Source organism: Desmodus rotundus, chromosome 8 (assembly GCF_022682495.2).
Source record: "Desmodus rotundus isolate HL8 chromosome 8, HLdesRot8A.1, whole genome shotgun sequence".
In the NCBI taxonomy this organism is placed as follows: Eukaryota; Metazoa; Chordata; class Mammalia; order Chiroptera; family Phyllostomidae; genus Desmodus; species Desmodus rotundus.
In genome coordinates this window covers 130,920,375-130,926,423 of record NC_071394.1, presented here as the reverse complement: position 1 = coordinate 130,926,423, position 6,049 = coordinate 130,920,375, and positions in this window count along the sequence as shown.

The window sequence follows — 6,049 nt, the reverse complement described above, 5'->3', positions numbered from 1 at the left end:
AAAGCGTTCGGCATGACTTTCTAAAGCAGGACCTGCACCTAAGCTCGGACCCTTGGGCACGTAGCCTCTGAGAGGGCACGGGGAGACTCTGGCAAGAATGCAGTCACTGCAGCCTTGTCCGCAGCCTCTCACCTGGGCACAGCCCAGAGTCCACAGGCATCTGGTAGAGGCCTGGTGGTGGCCTCTATCAAGCTGTAAAGGGACAGCGCAGTGCCCAGTGCCTTTTTGTTTTTTTAGCCAGAACGTCTTTGTCAGGCCATGAGCGGACAGCAGAGGTAGTGGGACAGCAACTTCAGTGACATATACTAGGAACACGGCTTGCTTCAGCCCTCAAGAAGCAAAATTTGGCAGTCCCTGACGTGTGGGAGAACTCGGTCTCCAAAGTTATCATACATGCTACTCAGAAGCTAGTTCTCAACAAAAAATTACAAAGCATATAAATAAACAGGAGAGTATGGCTCATCCACAGGAAAAAGAGAATTCCATAGAAACTCTCGCTGACAAATTTTGGAGCTGAAACGTATAATAACTGAGATGAAAGATTCACTATCACTAGAGTCACAAAAGTCGATTGCTTTCTTACATATCGTTAGCGAACAATTGAAATTAAAAACACACTAGCATTTATATTAGTAGCAAGAAGAAGGAGGAGGAAAAAATATTTAAATATAAATCTAACAAAACATGTACAAGATCTTTGTGAGGAAGACATTAAAACTTTGATGAAAGAAATTTTTTTAAAAAATATTTGTTTACTTGTTTTTAGACAGAGAGGAATGGAGGGAGAAAGAGAGGGAGAGAAACATTAGTGTGTGGTTGCCTCTTGTGCACCGCCCCCCCCCCCCCCCCCCCCCCGGACCTGACCCAGAACCCAGGCATGTGCCCCACCAGGAATTGAACTGGTGGCCATTTGGTTTGCAGCCCAGCACTCAAGCCACTGAGCCGTACCAGGTAGGGCTGATGAAAGAAATTTTTTAAAAAGCTAAAAAAATGGAGATATATTCCAGGTACACGGTTAGGAAGACAGAATATTGTCAAGATGTCGATTCTTCCCAACTCGATCTACAGAACTAATAAAATTCCAATAAAAATCCCAGCAAGTTATTTTGTTATCAACAAACCGATTCAAAAGTTTATATGGAAAAGCAAGAGACCAGTAGCCAACACAATACTGAAGAAGAACAAAGTCAAGGACTGACATTACCCAACTTCAAGATTTATTATAAAGCTACACTAATCAAGACAGTTAGGATTGTCAAATAAATAGAAAAATAGAGCAATGGAACAGAATAGAGAGCCCAGAAATAGACCCATGTAAGTATAGTCAGCTGATCTTTGACAAAGGAGCAGAGGCAATTCAATGGGAAAAGTGTCATCTTTTCAACAATGATGCTGGTACAACTGGACATCCACGTGCAAAAAAAAATCTAGACAGTACTTACACTTTCACAGAAATTAAGTCAAAGTGGGTCACAGAATCAACTGTAAAACGCTAGACAATAAAACTAGAAGATAATAGTGACAGGAGAAAATCTACGTGACCTTGTGTTTGGTGATGACTTCCTAAATAATACTAAAAGCATAATCCATGAAAGAAAAACTTCTATAATTTGGACTTCAATAAAATTTAATATTGATGGCGCTGTCCGAGTGGCGGCTGGGGCATCAGCCCAATATGCTGGGATTGAGGGTTCAATCCCCGGTCAGGACACATACAGGAGTCAATTGGTGAATGCGTGAATAGGTGGAACAACAGATCTTTCTTTCAAAATAAGTAAGTAAGTAAGTAAATGAAGTAAACTTCGGCTCTGTGAAAGATGCTGTTAAGAGAATGAAAAGCCAAGCCACAGATTGGGAGAAAATCTTTGCAAATACATCTGATAAAGGTCTGGATCTAAAATATAGAAACAACTTACAATTTAACAACAAGAAACAGCTCTGTTTAAAAATGGGCAAAAGACTTAAATACACACCTCACCAAAAGCGACAGACAGATGGCAAATAAGCATGTGAAAAGACATTCAACATCTTGTAATCAGAGGAGTGCAAATTAAAATGCGGAGATACCACTACACACCTATTAGAAGGGCCAGAACCCAGCACACTGACACCACCAAGTGCTGGTGAGGGTGTGGAGAAACAGGAACTGGTTCACTGCTGGTGGGAATGCTAAACGGTACGCTGTGGCAGTTTCTCACAGAAGCTGAATGTAATCCAGCAATCATGCTCCTAGGTATTTGCCCAACTGACTTAAAAGCGTATGGCCACACAAAACTCTGCTCACAAACACTTGCAGCAGTTTTATTCATAATTTCCAAGAAAGTAGCCCTGGCTGGTGTGGCTCAATGGATTGAGTGCTGGCCTGCTAACCAAATGGCTGCCGGTTCAATTCCCAGTCAGGACACATGCCTGGGTTGCTGGTTCCGCCCGATCCCTGGTTGGGGGTGAGTTCGAGAAGCAGCCAGTCGATGTTTCTCTCTCACATCGATGTTTTTCTCCCTCTCTGATTCCCTTCTTTCCCTTCTCTAAAAATAAATGAATAAAATCTTTTTAAAAAATCAATGGATCTAAGAAGAAATCACAGGGAAATTAGAAAATACCTTGAGATAATTGAAAATAAAAACAACATCAAAATTTATGGGTTGTAGCAAAAATTGTACTGAGGGAAATTTATAGCTATAAATACCTACATGTAAAAAAAAAGAGAAATATCTAAAACCAATAATTTCACTGTACCTTTTAAATTTTTTTAGTTTATTGATTCTAGAGATATAGGAAGAGAGAGAGAAGGATTTGTTGTTACACTTACTTATGCATTCATTGGTTGTTTCTTGTATGTGCCCTGACCGGGGATGGAACCTGGAACCTTGGCGTATTGGGATGATGCACTAACCAACTGAGCTACTTAGCTAGGGCCTCACTGTACACCTTGAGGAACTAGAAAAAGAAGAGCATCTAACCCCAAAGCTAGCAAAAGGAAGGAAATAATAAAGATTAGATATAAATTAAATAGAAAAATGTGATATTGTGAGTTATATATAAAAAGTATGTGCAGTATTTGGTCTTTGTCCTGGCACAGAACTCCTAAAACCCTTGGACTTCCCCGGGATGAAACTGAGAAAGTCTTTTGTTGTGTAAGAGGTGACCTTTGGAAGCACCTCAGGCCGGGGGCTGGTTGCCAGTGGAGCCAACCCTGGTTTAGGGGGGTGGGACTTTCAGTCTCACCCTGCCACACCCATGCCTCCTGGGAGGGGAGAGGGGCTGGAGATTGAGTTCAATCACACAACAGCCAAAGGTTTAATCAGTCACACCTGTATAATGAAGCCTTCGTAATACCCAAAGGGATGGGGTATGGAGAGCGTCCAGTTTGGTGAACATGTGGAGGTGCTGGGAAGGCGGCGCGCCACACAGAGCACACCCCCTCCCCTGGCCCTTTTCATCTACCTCTTCCATCTGGCCAGTCCTGAGTCATGTCCCCTTGTGATAAACTGGCAATCTAGTAAGCCCACGGTTTCCCTGAGTTGTGTGAGCTGATGAATTGAACCTGAGCAGGGGGTTATGGGAGCCTCTAACCTGTAGCCAGCCAGTCAGTAGCACAGGTGACAACCTAGACTTGTGGCTGGCACCTAAAGTTGGGGGAGGAGGGCAGTCTCGTTGGACCGACGGAGTCCCTGCCCTGTGGGAGCTATGTCGTCGCCAGGTAGATGGTGTCAGAATTCACCTGAACCACAGGACACTCAGCTTGCGCTGGACAGCCTGGTGGGGTGGGGTAAACACACAGGTTAGAGCTGGTGTCTGAACCCTAAAAATAACAGAGAAAATCAAAACCCAAAGCGGGTTCTTTGAAAACATCAACAAAACTAACCATCTTTTAAATAAACTGACTAAGAAAAAGAGAGAGAAGACTCAAAGTCTCAAAATCAGGAATGAAAAGTGGGGACATTTCCACCGATTTTACAGATGTAAAAAGAACTATAAGGGAGTGCGATGACCAGTTGTGCACCAAGTTGTACTCCCAGTAACCTAGTTGAAATGGGCAAGTTTCTATAAACACAGAAACTAGCAAAACTGACTCAAGAAGAAATACAAAATCTGAATAGATTTATAACTAGTAAGGGGATTAAATAAATATTCAATGAACTCCCCCGAGAGAAAAGCCCAGAGCCAGCTCCACTGGTGATTGTACTGGAACCAAACGCAGGTCCGGCCGCCCGCCAACCCTCGAGAGGCAGGTGCTGATGGAAAGGAAGGTGATTTTATTCAGATGCTGACCACCTGGAAGATAGGGGACTCACATCTCAAAGCCCGTCTCCCCCTCTCAGTGGAGGCAGAGGTGTCTATAAGGAGGGAGAGGGGAACAGAACAAAGGTATCAAGGGAGGGGGTTGCAAATTCCTGTACGTGCGCGCGAGCACAGTCCATTCCAATAAGGCAAGTGATGCATGGTCCGGTGTGCGTCATCCTGGTTAGTCATCCCGGCCTCACGGCTTCCTGGCCCCACGGCTGAAGGTCAGCGAGCCTCCTGGAGCTGGGATGCCTGAAGGTCGGAGTCAGTGTCTGTTGAGGTTTGTTCCTAGGATTCTTATACAAACGTGCTGTCCCTGCACAAGCTGCGTATTAGTCAGAATCCGCACTCACAGAAACACGTCAAAAGAACGGTGGGCGGGTTACCATTCCCCACTGTTACAATTTTCCACTGTTACAATTTTCCACTGTTACACTACCAAACATTCCAAACAGTGCAGACACCATAAAGACACTACCTGCATAGTGGGAAGGCAGCCCACAGGATGGGAGGAAGTACTTGTGAATCATGTATGTGGTAAGGGATAACATCCAGAAGATACAGACAACTTCTAAAATTCAACAACACAAAAACAACCCAATTCAAAAATGAGTAGATATTTCTCCAAAGAATATGGCCAATATGGCACATAACTTTCATCCAAATGACCAATAAGCATGTAAAAAGATGCTCCGTGTCACTAATCACTAGGGAAATGCAGATCATGAGATGCCACCTCGCACCCGTCAAGATGGCTGCTATCAAAACAACAACAGGAAACAAGTGTTAGAAAGGATTTGGCCAAATTGGAAGCCTTGTGCACTGTTGGTGGGAGTGTAAAATGTCACAGCTGCGGTGGAAAACAGTAGGGCAGTTCTGCAAAAAAAAAATTAAACATAAAATTACTCTATCTAGCCACTTCACTTCTGGGTATATATCCAAAAGATGGGAGGCAGAATCTCAAAAAGATATTTGCCCGCTCATCCGCATAGCAGCGTCCTTCCCAAAAGCCAAAACACGGAAGCAGCCCCCTCTCCATCGACAGACGAATGGGTGAGCAAAAGGTGGCACATATGTATACAATGGAATGTTACTTGGCCTTAGAAAGGAAGGACATTTTGTAATATGCTACAGCATGAATGAACTTGAGAGCATTTGCCAAGCGAACTCGCTAGTCACAAAGAGACAATCTGGCCCCCGTCTCTGTACCTAGTACATATGACACATCCAATTGATGTTGGTTGAATGAAAACACGCACACACAACATCACCTACCACTTTACATCCACTAGGATGGGCATAGTTTGTTCTTGAGAAAGAAAAGGGAAGGTTGGCCACAATGTCGAAAAACAGGAATTTTGTACACAGCTGGTGTAACACATTTTGTTGGTCCCTCGAAAAATTAAACATAGAATTACCATGTGACCCAGCAATTTTTCTCCTGTGCATATACTCCAAAGAATTGAAAACAGGGGCTCAAGCACATGTTCGAGCACAATCATAGCAGCACCCCAAAAGGAAGAAACAACTCAGAAGTCCGTCGACAGGTGACTGCATAAACCAGTTGTGATATATGTATGCAGTGGAATATTATTCGGCCGTGAAAAGGAGTGAAATACTGCTATGTGCTATGATTTGAATGAACCTCAAAAACATTTTGCTAAGTGAAAAAAAGCAGATATCAAAGGTCACATTTTGTTTGATTCCTTTTTAAAAAACATTTTTTTTTATTTTGTTAGAGAAGAAAGGTGGGAGAAAAACATCA